This window comes from Nicotiana sylvestris, chromosome 7, assembly GCF_000393655.2.
Source record: "Nicotiana sylvestris chromosome 7, ASM39365v2, whole genome shotgun sequence".
Classification (NCBI taxonomy): Eukaryota; Viridiplantae; Streptophyta; class Magnoliopsida; order Solanales; family Solanaceae; genus Nicotiana; species Nicotiana sylvestris.
Window position 1 is genome coordinate 19,021,236 of NC_091063.1, and position 14,458 is coordinate 19,035,693.

A 14,458-nucleotide genomic window follows, 5' to 3' on the forward strand; every position below is an offset into this window, starting at 1 on the left:
TAATTGAGGCATATAATTTCTGCTAAACCAACTTGGATTTAAACCAGTATTATTTAGATAAATCATCATAATTTATATTCTGGAACTGTGCTCTAATAATTTGAGCAAGCAATCTTGCAAAAACCAAGCTGCAAGTTGATAACAAATGCACATGTGACCATAGAATAGATGCATCTATTAAAATAGTAAACGGTCCACATGGCAGGTGACTGGGCTCATATATTTATCACTTTTTATTTGTTCCAGAAATCAAGGGATACAATCCCAACCGTATATCATGAGAATAAGCAGCACAAGAGAATTCTTGAAGAATTTTATGTTCTTCAATATATGCCAATGTAATTCTCAATTAATTTTTTTCGCATCATAATTGAACCGGGATGATCAACCGGTTATGCCAACTATTATTTATTTTAGTAAACCTATAGTTTACTTGTGGCATATGATTCAAGTATCATGCTTATATTTGTGTAGTACAAATAGAAACAAAATCGGGTAACCTTTCATATTTAACCGGTATGATTATAGAGAAGATATTCAATCTTCCTTTCATTTATTGTCGCAATATGACAACCACTTTGAGTTATACATTTGAAACTCAAAAAGTTTCTTTTGAGACTTTACAATATCAATGTCATGAATAATTTTATTCATCCGGGTAGTAACAAATTAATTTTTCCGGAGCTCTTAACAACTTTTATACTACAAGATCTTGTATCATACCATTCATATGGTAAATGTCTCCTTTACGGAGAAACTTATATCATAATAAATTGTCATGGTCAGAATCATCATAAGCAAATCATTTATTACTTTAATTTTGCCTTTAATAACTTTTATAAGGCATAGCAAAATAATATTTGGTGTATCACATGTACGCGACCAATGACATATTCATGTAACCACACAATAATATTTATTCTCTTTATTTCACTCAAACCTCTCTTAGAGGTGAGTTGTGTGGTATTCATATAATCATGAATTGCATGTTTTTATTCATTACTTTTATCACATATTGCCACATTCAACTTTAGGAATGGACTTGCATTCTCAATGCTTATCACAAATCACATTCTCTTCAAGGAATGAATCATAATCAGCGACGTGCTTTATTATTTTCATACCAATTTGATGGTAAACATTGCCTTCACATTTTGAAGGACTATTTTGAGAACTCTTATTGTTCTACTTTTATAATCATAGTGACGATTATTATTATTTTGATCTTTGGAACGCTCACGTTCGTTGTTCAACCACTTATCTTCATTATATCATCAATATGGTATAGTGGGAATCAAACCCAATGTCTTACCAATATAAAGGCATGCTAGGCCATAATGAATTGGGACTCAAACCCTTGACTTTATTGATATCGGGGTCGGATCCCGATTCCAAAAGTTGGAATAAGTTTGTAATGTCATTTATCACTTGTGTGAAAAGTTTGGTGTCAATCAGAGTTGTTTTGCTATGAATCAGCGTCAGTTCCGGAATTCGGAAGTTCATAAGTTCTTAGGCTTGAATTGATGCACGATTTGTGATAGTATTGTTTGATGTGATTTGATGCTTCGAGCGTATTCGTATGATTTTTTAGGACTAGTTGGTATACTCGGACGGGGTCCTGGGGGCTTAGGTGTGATTCGGACCGATTGTTGGACTTCTGCGTTTTCTGAAAATCCCAACTTCTGGTGTCATCGCACCTACGGAGGAAATGACTGCAGGTACGAACTTGTGTGTGCATGGAGGGGATCACATAAGCGGAGAAAAATGTGCGAAAAATGTTTCGCAGAAGCGGCTTCGCTTCTGTGATGGAGAGGAACGCATGTGCGACGCGTGAGCCGCATGTGCACATGCGCGGGTGCATGCCTATTTTTGCATAAGAAGATCTTGTGGACTTAAGTGAAGTCCACACCTGCAATGGTTTTCCATAGGTGCGGAGCTGCAGATGCGACAGTGTGGTCGCAGGTGCAATGTAACTGGACAGAAAAGGTGATTTTTCAAGGGTTTTGCTTCATTTTTATTTCGGTACTTCGAGAGCTCGGATTGAGGCGAAATTTTGAGGGATTTACATAGGAAGTGTTAGTGTAAGTATTATTGACTCTTTTTTTATTAATTCCTATAAATCTATTGTTAGTTACATCTTTTAATTAGTGTTTTGGAGTTTAAAATTAGGGAAAACTGGAGAAAGCCTCTTAGACCAAATTTTGGGGATTTGAGCGAGATTTTGGTATTGGATGGTTGGACTCGATATCGAATAGGGGTTCGAATTTTATACTTTTGCTCGGGTTCTGAGACGCGAGCCCAGGTTGATATTTTGGGGCGATTTTTCGATTCTTTGCTAAGATCATTATTTTATTATTTAAATTAGTTTCCTATAGTTATATTTATAGTGTGAAATTGTTTTGACTACATTCGAGCCGTTCGGAGTTGAAAAGTCGAGGGAAAGGCCTTTTGATTGATTGATCTAGTGTGGTTTGAGGTAAGTGACTTCTCTAACCTTATATGGGGAAATTCCCCTTAGAATTTGGTACTATTGTGATAATTTGTGAGATGTGAAGGCTATGTACGCAAGGTGACGAGTGCGTACACATGCTAAATATTGAAATTCCGGTTTAGCTACGTAGTTTCCTTTCCATGCCTTAATTGAATTACTTAAGCATGTTATAGTCACCATGTTTAGTCTAATTTCACATGTCTAATTGTCTTAACTCTTATTTGCAACTTGTACTACATATTTAGTTGAATTGCTTGCTTTCTTAATTTCATATTCATTATTTAACTGTGGAATTCTTTATTTGAAATTTCTATCATTAAAATATCTTGTGGTTGAGTTTGGTGTTGATTTGCAAAGGTCGTGGCTTCTATTGAGGCAAGGTGTAAGTTGTGAAGTGTCACTTTATTTAGCTGTTATGTTTTGGCATTTGTGTTATTATTGAGGTGATTGTTTGGTTGTTTGCATGAGGTTTCTATCATACTTTTGTTATTGTTTGCACGAAGTTTATGCTGTGGGGTTGTTACTATTTGCATGAGGTTTCTGCTATACCGTTGTGATTATTGATACGCATGCGGTGGTATAAGGTCTGGGTATTGAAACGCATGCGGTGAGATAAGGTGGGCTTGATACGCGTGGCTAGTAGGGGAACTACTAGAAGACCTACAGTGTGATAAGGTGGGATAAAACCCGGTGTGCTATTTTGGAAAAATAATTTTCAAAACAAAATGAAAAGGCACCTGTGGTGATATAAGGAAAGACTGTGAGTTACTTTTATGATTTGGGACTACGAGGTGGTACCTCAGGAGTGCCCCTATTGATCTTCTCTATTTGTTGTATTGTTTGGTTGTTGTTTCCTTAACATGTAAAATCCTTATTTTCCTTTCGTGTTGTATTAGGTTTCTTGATTTCGCATTGTTCTTTCCATAAATTCCTTACTGCTTCACTTCCTTGTCATTTCATTACATCATTATACTTTCTGTTTTGTTCCTTATTATCTCTAGTAGGAATTTGACCTAACCTCGTTACTACTCTACTGAGGTTAGGCGTGGAACTTACTAGGTATCGTTGTAGTGTACTCATACTATATTTCTGCACATATTTTGTGCAGATTCAGGTACATCTTATCAGCCTCAGTGTTAGCGCATTGAGTGGCTTACTTATTGGAGACTTCAAAGTACACCTACCCACGTCCGCAGGCCTCGCAGTCCCCTTCTATCCTGTCCTTCTTATTTCTTTACACCTTTATAGACAATGAGGTATAGGAGTGTCGGTACTATATCTAGAGCTTGTGACTTATATTTCATCGGGTTTTCAGAAATGTACATGTGGAGTTGCAGATTTTGTTTTATATAGTTGTTAAAGTTTTGAGATTTAAATTATTAATTCAGTTATTCTGCATGTTTGTTAGGCTTACCTAGTCTTAGAGATTAGGTGACGTCATGACAACTTATGGCTGTCTAACGGGATGGGATGGGACAAAATAAATGGGATAGGATGGGATGTGAACGATATTTAGCCAGGACAGTAGTGGGACGGGCCTAAACGGGACGAAACGGTAGGCTCATCCCATCCCGCTAACAAACGGTATGGGACGGAACAGAACGGGGCGGTTTCGCGGGCCTTAAGTGGGCTTTTTAAAAAAAAAATATTTAAGCATTAAGTTTGGCAACGGCTAGTTTTTTTACAATGACTACGTTTTTAAAGTTTGCAACGGCTAATTTTTTGTCTTATTTAATAAACTTAAAAATTAATAAATTATAAGAAAATTAGGAAACTAAGTAAAAAAATAATAAAATATTAAAATAAAAGGCTTGTAATAAAATATTTTATTAATTGTAATAGAGTTGTAATTTATTTAATATAATTACAAGCCATTAAGGAACTAAGTAAGAGTGTAAGGAAATTCATAAAAAAAATTCAAGGCTTAGAGCCTTTTATTTTATTAATAGAACTTTCAAATCTCACGTACAAATATAATTCTTTTGAAGAGTACTTAATCTATGCAGCCACTTTCTAAGAAGGATTCTGTTTGAACTAGGCCTCTTAGTAGTCAATTACAAATTATCATACTAATATTTGTAAGCTCCTATATAGATTCGTTGTAACTTATCTATAATTTCTCTCGGACATTGTTCTAGAATTGGAAATGTTGATTGATGTTCCATGAGTTCCATGCCGTCATCGCTCCTAGTTCTAAGTATCTTATTGTATTCTTCTTCTTCCCTAGTGGTTAATTTTTTCAAAACCAAGATTTCTTCTTTCCGAATTAATTCAATCTCTGAATAATACGGAAATCTCTGGGCTGTCCTCCGCTAATGTATGTCTATGATCTCCGATTTGAAATATTGTCGTTAAAAGCACTCTTCGATACTACTGATGATGCTTGAATAGGCAGGATATCTCGGGCCGTTATTAAAAGTGTTGGAAAAGCCTTGTCACGCTCCCTTCACTATGCCAAAAGTTGTTCGTTGCTTTCTTCGTCTTTAATACTTTTCAATCCTTAATTAAGATAAGAATAGAGTTTATCATCAATAGAGAAATCAAAACCTGTTATATCATCCATACCTTCCCATAGAACTTCTACTCTAGCCTTAGAAGTAGAAGGATCAGTTTCACCACCTGTTGTTTTCATATATTTATATTTATCAAACGTTGATCTAGCATAAGAATATATGTTAGCTTGTCAGTCTTTAAGAGATGGTTGTTCATTTTCTTAAATTGCTAAATTCTCATAAATTTTACGAACAAGTCCCTTTGCATCTCTTAATTTTAAAAATGGGGTAAGTAGAGTAGAAATTAAATAAACTTGGGGAATATGAAAAAAATACTTTTAAAATTTTGCAATTAGTTCATTAATGGCCGGTGCATAAGCTGGATTTGTTTTATACTTACCAAATATAACAGAGATTCCATAAATATACCATAATATTTGGGTAACAGTAGGATAATATATACCAAAAAATTATTTTGTAGCATAATAAAATTTTCTAAAAATTTAGTAAGCTCTTTGATCTCATCCCAATCAGAATCAACAATTTGATCAGTGGGGATAACATCATGCATATTAAATACCTTTTGTATAGGCATCCGATAATCATAAGCAATTTTAAGCATTTCATAGGTAGAATTCCACCTAGTACAAATATCTTTTGAAACTTTTCTATATGGAAGGTAAGCACTAGCACATTGTTGAGCAAATTCACGAAGTCCACTCATTTTATTAGCACGAAAAATATAGTCGCAAACATGTTGTACTTTACTACAAGCATTAGAAAATAAATTAATGCAATCTTTTACAACCAAGTTGTCACGACCCTAGTTCACCAACCGTGAACATGTCATGACAGCACCTAGTATCCGTGACCAGGTAAGCCTAACACTTGCGGAAACATAATAATTGCGGAAAAATAAAATACCATATTTAATTATCTAAAAAGAAAATTATACTGAATGTCGCTCAGCATATACGACATCAATATCTCAAGACTAAAACAATCCCAAAACTCGGAAACTCACAGGAAAACACAGGCTACAGAAATGTATAGTGAGGCTCCAAACTCCAAAATATCTAACAAACGGAAGGAAAGAGAACTAAGTACTAAAGATAGAATAAAGAGGGAGACTCATCGGTCTGCGGACGCAGCAGATCTACCTCTAAGTCTCCGTAGTCCTCTTGCCTCACTGATAGTGCGCCTGAGTAGAGGTACTTGGATCTGCACATGAAAACATGCGCAGAAGAGGCATGAGTACACCACAGCGGTACTCAGTAAGTGCCAAGCCTAACCTCGGTTAGGTAGTGACGAGGAAGGTCGGGGCCCTACTGAGGTTATATAAAAAATAAAGATGTCAGGATAAGATAAGCAATGCAATTGAGAACCTACAGTAAGAATCTATACAGGATAATAAGAGTACAATAACTGAAACAATGATGAAAGCAAACCATAAAGAAAGTAATCGGGGATCTGTAAGTATCACGAGGATCTCTTAGTATCCTCGTCATATACTAGGGATCTCTTGGTATCCCGAGGATCTCTTGGTATCCTTAATATAAGTCAGAGATCTCTTGGTATCCTCAATATGTACTAGGGATCTCTTGGTATCCTCAATATCAACCAGGGATCTCTTGGTATCCCGAGGATCTCTTGGTATCCTCAATATGTACTAGGTATCTCTTGGTATCCCGAGGATCTCTTGGTATCCTCAATATATGTGTCGGGGATCTCCCGGGACTCTAACCCGTACTCCCAAAGTAAATGTGCAGGGGGAATCTCCCGAAAATCTAACCCGTAGTCCCAAAGTAAAACATAGAGCAACAACACAAGAATATTAAATTAAACGCTAATTTCGTACCAAGTAAACATTTACTTCTAGCCTAACATGCTTCACGTAATGCAATTCAAGAAATTTAAGCAAATAGGCAATTAAGTCAACTAAACATGCCTTTCAAGACTAGCAACATGCTAAATTCACAAGTAGCATAAAACAAGGAAAGAACTCAATTGAAATACTTAAGGAAAAATAGGATTTTCAACAATTAGCTCAAGTACGCGCACGTCACCTCACATACAGGGCATTTCAATTATCAAATATAGCACATCCTAAGGGAAAAGGTCCCCCACACAAAGTTAGACAAGCCACTTATCTCGAACCGGTACAAAAATCGCTAAGAACCAATGCCCTTGCCACGAGTATCCGACTCCGAGTGGCCCAAATCTATTCAAACCAATTACATATTGAAAATAACATCGCAAGTAACTAGTTCCACTATTAAAATTAAAGCTAAGGCGCGAAAATAGGTAAAATGACCAAAATGCCCCTCAGGCCAACGTCTCGGAATTGAATAAAATTTATATTTCCAGAAACCTCGTACTCTCACGAGTCTAACCATACCAAATTTATCCAATTCCGACACCATTTGATCCTTCAAATCTTCATTTTATATTTTTGAAAGATTCCACAATTTTCTTCCCAAATTCTATCTCAAATCACTAATTAAATGATGAATGCAATGGTGTATTCATGTATTCTAACCAGATCTGAGTTAGAATCACTTACCCCGATGAATTTCTTGAAAAACATTCGAAAAATCGCCAAAATCCGAGCTAAATAGGTCAAAATATCAAATAAAAACCCAAAACCTCGTATTTATAGAGTAACCCTCGGATTCTGACAGTGCTGACCGCACAAAAATGACCGCGGTCTATGCCCAGGGAGTGATGACCGCACAAAAATGGTCGCGGCCGCGCAGCAATTTGACTGCAGTGACAGGCTTCACTATTTAGGCCGTAACTTTCTCTACAAATGTCCAAATGCCGATTATAATATGTTTCTGAAAACTAAATTCAAAGATCTACAACTTTCGTTTTTAAATCACCTCAAAATTCCGTGTTGATCAAAAGATATGAGCTTCCGAACTAGAACCAGCAGCCTGCAGATCTTCCCGGGCTCGGGCGCGCGCCCAGCGCGAAAAGGAGCGTGGTCCGCGTCTCCACTGCTGCCACCTCCATTTTTCTAAGTTCCGGGGTGTCCGTACTTGCCCAAAATTCACCCAAAACACACCTGAGGCCCCTCGGACCTCAACCAAAGCACCAACGCCTCCTAAAACATTATGCAAACTTGTTCCAATCATCAAAACACCTCGACTAACACTAAAATCATTGAATTACATCAACTTCAAGCCTAAGTTCTTTTAGAAACTTCAAAACACACATTCGATCAAAAACCCGACCAAAACATGTCCGAATGACTTGAAATTTTGCACGCATATCCTAAATCATCTAACGAAGCTACATCAACTTTCGGAATTCCGTTCCGACCCTTGGATCAAAATTTAACCTATCAACCGGAATTTATTAAAATACTAACTTTTCGGCATTTCTAGCCTAAATGAGCTACGGGCTTCCAAAATATATTCCGAACACGCTCCCAACCCCCAAAATCACCTAACGGAGCTAACGGAACTATCGGATTTCCATTCCGAGGCCATCTTCACACTGTTCCGATTACGGACCATTTTTTCAACACTTAAACTCTTATTTAGGGACTAAGTGTCTCAAAACACTCCGAATCCCAACACCGAACGTCCCGGCAAAACTGAATAGCATAAATGAACTTAGGGGAAACAGTTAATGGGGAGACGGGGCATAAATTCCAAAGACGACTGGTTGGGTCATCACATCCTCCTACACTTAAACATTTGTTCGTCCTCGAACGAGCATAGAGAACATACCTGAAGTAGCAAAAAGATGAGGGTATCGGCTGCGCATATCCCGCTCGGTCTCCCAAGTCGCCTCCTTGGCCGGCTGACCCCACCACTGAACCTTTACTGAAGTTATATCCTTTGACCTGAGCTTTCGGACTTGCCTGTCTAATATTGCCACTGGCTCCTCAACGTAGGATAGATCCTTGTCCAGCCGGACTGAACTGAAATCCAACACGTGCGACGGGTCACCGTGATACCTCCGGAGCATCGATACATGAAATACTGGTTGCACTCCTGCCAAGCTGGGAGGTAAGGCAAGCTCATAAGCAACCCCCCAACTCGCCTCAATATCTCAAAAGGGCCAATAAACCTCGGACTCAACTTCCCTTTCTTCCCAAATCTCATAATGCCCTTCATAGGCGAAACCCAAAGCAGAACTCGCTCACCAACCATATAGGAAACATCACGAACTTTCTTGTCCGCGTAACTCTTCTGTCTGGACTAGGCTGTACGGAGTATGTCTTGAATCACCTTAACCTTTTCCAAGGCACCCTGAACTAAGTCCGTGCCCAATAATCTAGCCTCGCCCGGCTCAAACCAACCCACTGGAGATCTACATCGTCTCCCATATAAAGCCTCATACGGTGCCATTTGCATACTGGACTGATAACTGTTGTTATAAGCAAACTCCGCCAATGGCAAGAACTGATCCCAAGATCCTCCAAACTCAATCACACACGTGCAGAGCATATCCTCAAGAATCTGAATAGTGCGCTCGGACTGTCCGTCCGTCTGAGGGTGAAATATTGTACTCAACTCTACCCGAGTACCTAACTCATGATGAACGACCCTCTAGAACCGTGATGTGAATTGAGTACCTCTATCTGAAATGATAGAAACCGGGATACCATGCAGACGAATAATCTCCCGGATATAGATCTCCACTAACCGCTCTAAGGAATAAGTAGTACACACAGGAATAAAGTGAGCGGACTTGGTCAGCCGATCCACAATCACCCAAATAGCATCGAACCTTCTCAAAGTCCGTGGGAGCCCAACTACAAAGTCCATAGTGATCCGCTCCCTAATACGGTCAAACAAGGAAGACCGAGAAACCACACAAGCTAGGACTCGACTAGGCTTCGACAGGTCCAATCTCACAAACTAGCTGACTAAGGCCTGAACATCCATTGCCATAAGTCTCTCTGCACTGCTTCTACTTTCTTTAGATCCATCCGAATACCCTCACTCGATACCACGTGGCCTAAGAATGCCACGGAATACAACTAGAGCTCACATTTCGAGAATTTAGCATATAACTCCTTCTTTCTCAAAGTCTGAAGCACAGTTCTCAGGTGTTGCTCATGATCTTCCCAACTCCGGGAATACACCAGAATATCATCAATAAAGACAATGACGAATGAGTCAAGTTATGGCTGGAACACACTTTGCATCAAATGCGTAAAGGCTGCTGGGGCGTTGGTCAGCCCAAATGACATAACAAGGAACTCGTAATGGCCATACCGAGTCCTGAAAGCAGTCTTCGGGATATCTGATTCCCGAATCTTCAACTGATGGAAACCTGAGCGCATGTCAATCTTAGAAAACATCTGTGCGCCCTGAAGTTGGTCAAATAAATCATCAATACGAGGCAAAGGATAACGGTTCTTCACTGTAGCTTTGTTCAACTGTCGATAATCAATACACATATGCATAGAAGCACCCTTTTTTTTTATCAACAAAACAGGAGCACCCCAAGGCGATACACTGGGCCGAATAAAACCTTTATCAAGCAAATTCATGTAACTAATCCTTCAACTTAACTGAAGGTTTCACCTCATCCTTAGTCCATAACCTTAGGACAGGACCCAAACTTCAAAATCTGCCATTCGTCATAGGATACGAATTCCACATCATCACACTGCATTAGTCTTATTTCAACACACTTAAACTTTTAATAATGCTTAAATACTTCGAAATTATTCCTTCGGGTTGTTACATTCTCCCCCACTTAGGGTCATTCATCCTCAAATACACGACGTAGCTTATCTCTTTCTTCGCACATCTTAAGGTCTCAATTTTTCTAACTTCCAAAATTTATTTATTAATTTTTTTTTTGAAATTTCGGCAGAGCCTCCCCTGTATTTGGGTCTATCCACCTGACAGAGTAACATCAAAACAACTACTAACAACACATCCACAACCCAATGAAATACCACAATGTATATATCAATAACACTAATCTCATCATTATAAGCATCGCATTATCATGCTGATATCTGGACATGAAACACATCATCTGTATGCTAATAACCATGTCTCTGGCCATAATAGTTGTTCATAAATCACAACATTGCCAATTAACCTTATGTTAACAATCATCTTATTTCAGACCTCCACTTTACTCACAACGAGGCATTGAGACCTCATAATTACTTACCCAAATTAACGAGTCACATTTAACGCCACATGGACGCTCATCTCATAGGCTGGAGCTCAACATTTACAACACAAAAAATGGTTGAATATGAACAGAAAATATACAAGAATTGTCAAATAAGCCCAATAGGCATGACTCCCATTTAAAATATAGTACCAAAAATTTTAATTTCATAAAAGGAGAATTTTAAACACATAAACCTTTCACTACCAGGACCTTGTCCTTATATAACATCCACTGCAGTTTATAGCTCGGTTTAAAATATTTCACATTATATAATTATTTGAGGATATCACCCTCAACTCTGAATCACAAGTATTTGCACATTGTGCCAACTGAAATTTTTCATTTCTTTTCTTTCTTCTTTTCAATAATTTCCGTCAAAGAAAATCACAACATACAATGATAGGGATAGCTATCTCCATATAATAGCCCAACGTGAGTATTCACATAAGTAGATTTCAGGATTACGAAGCTCACTCATGAGTGGAGCATATTAAGAGGACTCGCCTAAATTTTCAAAATCAAATCAAGTTAAGGGAAAAAAATATCATTTTTGTAACAATCAGAATTGTACTTGTAATGACACCATCTGGTATAGTGGCCTCAGCCACACTATAGGAATTATATCAATGGGTCGGGCATCCACCTCTTAGGCGCCATCTGCCCGTTTGTTCTCCATCTCTATCTTGTAGCGTATGTAGATTAGTATCTATAATGGAGTGTGTTGACTGTGTGTTCTGATGAAATAGGTTTCTCCCAAGTTTGGGATAATTTCTCATGATGTTTCTAGTATCACTACATTCATAACAACCCATTTGCAGTTCGGCTGCTCATACTGAGTCTGTGCCGGATAACAAGAATAACCATTTAAGGAACCCCATGCTAGTGGTGCATTTAAAAGATAATTATCCCATGAGAGTGCCCTGATTAACTGGAGCACTACGAGTATTCTAAAATTGTTTTCATTTCCCTGCTGATACTGAATGTAGAATCATTATGGACATAGGAACATCGAAAGTCCCCACATCATCCCATACAAATCTCAGCTCCTACTCATATACAAGTTTCAGAGAACTTTTGGATACCACATAAATACACCTCATGCCAAATCTGATATGACACATGACCCACAATTTGATCGTTGATAGTGAACTCTCTTCACTTGGTGCAAGGCCATAAGATACATCTTGATTCTCCACAATACTAACCTTTATCGCTCGTATGTCACCATCATGAGACACCCCAAGCCATTTGTTTGGCATATGTCCTTCTTAGGACAGTTAAACTCACTTCCTACAGCATCTCGGTTGCTAGTTGTACCCTTCGCTAGATAGACATCTCATACGTACCACATAGTCCTTATTACCACCAACTATCTTCAGATCTACGTCCACCTCATGACTCTACCATTACTGCGACGATTAAGCAATTAAGTAAACCTTTTTAAGACCGTACTTATCAACCAAATGTCAGAACCTATTGCACCCCCATGTGCACAATTGAATGATCTCTCAATACTTATGCATTATCGATATGGATGACACGCGGTAACAACGGTTGAGCAAATTCTTGGCTCCCTTATAATACTTATGTAGCATCACGAACCGTCAGCGCAAAATTGATACCGAGTGCGCAATTTCAATACACGAGTGAATGCAAAAAGAACATATGATATAAGCTCCAAACTGAATAAATAACGCACGATAAGAAATGAAATGAAGTGGAATTTTCCTAACGGTTACATAGCCTCTCGTAGATAAGTACAGACGTCTCCGTACCGATCAGCGAGACTCTAATAAACCGGCCTGTGTCCCGTGACTCCTATGAACCTAGAGCTCTGATACCAACTTGTCACGACCCTAGTTCACCAACCGTGAACATGTCATGACGGCACCTAGTATCCGTGACCAGGTAAGCCTAACACTTGTGGAAACATAATAATTGCGGAAAAATAGAATACCATATTTAATTATCTAAAAAGGAAATTATACTGAATTCCGCTCGGCATATATGACATCAATATCTCAAGACTAAAACAATCCCAAAACCCGAAAACTCACGGGAACACAGGCTACAGAAATGTATAGTGAGGCTCCAAACTCCGGAATATCTAACAAACGGAAGGAAAGAGAACTAAGTACTAAAGATAGAATAAAGAGGGAGACTCATCGGTCTGCGGACGCAGCAGATCTACCTCTAAGTCTCAGTAGTCCTCCTTCCTCACTGATAGTGCGCCTGAGTAGAGGTACCTGGATCTGCACATGAAAACATGCGCAGAAGAGGCGTGAGTACACCACAGCGGTACTCAGTAAGTGCCAAGCCTAACCTCGGTTGGGTAGTGACGAGGAAGGTCAGGGCCCTACTGAGGTTATATAAAATATAAAGATGTCAGGATAAGATAAGCAGTGCAATTGAGAACCTACAGTAAGAATCTATGCAGGATAATAAGAGTACAATAACGGAAACAATGATGAAAGCAAACCATAAGGAAAGTAATCGGGGATCTGTAAGTATCCCGAGGATCTCTTAGTATCCTCGTCATGTACTAGGGATCTCTTGGTATCCCGAGGATCTCTTGGTATCCTTAATATAAGCCAGGGATCTTTTGGTATCCTCAATATGTACTAGGGATCTCTTGGTATCCCGAGGATCTCTTGGTATCCTCAATATCAACCAGGGATCTCTTGGTATCCCGAGGATCTCTTGGTATCCTCAATATGTACTAGGGATCTCTTGGTATCCCGAGGATCTCTGTCGGGGATCTCCCGGGACTCTAACCCGTACTCCCAAAGTAAATGTGCAGGGGGAATCTCCCGGGAATCTAACCCGTAGTCCCAAAGTAAAACACAGAGTAGCAACACAAGAATATTAAATTAAACGCTAATTTCGTACCAAGTAAACATTTACTTCTAGCCTAACATGCTTCACGTAATGCAATTCAAGCAATTTAAGCAAATAGGCAATTAAGTCAACTAAACATGCCTTTCTAGACTAGCAACATGCTAAATTCACAAGTAGCATAAAACAAGGAAAGAACTCAATTGAAATACTTAAGGAAAAATAGGATTTTCAACAATTAGCTCAAGTACGGCCTCGTCACCTCACGTACAGGGCATTTCAATTATCAAATATAGCACATCCTAAGGGGAAAGATCCCCCACACAAAGTTAGACAAGCCACTTATCTCGAACCGGTACAAAAATCGCTAAGAACCAATGCCCTTGCCACGAGTATCCGACTCCGAGTGGCCCAAATCTATTCAAACCAATTACATACTGAAAATAACATCGCAAGTAACTAGTTCCACTATTAAAATTAAAGC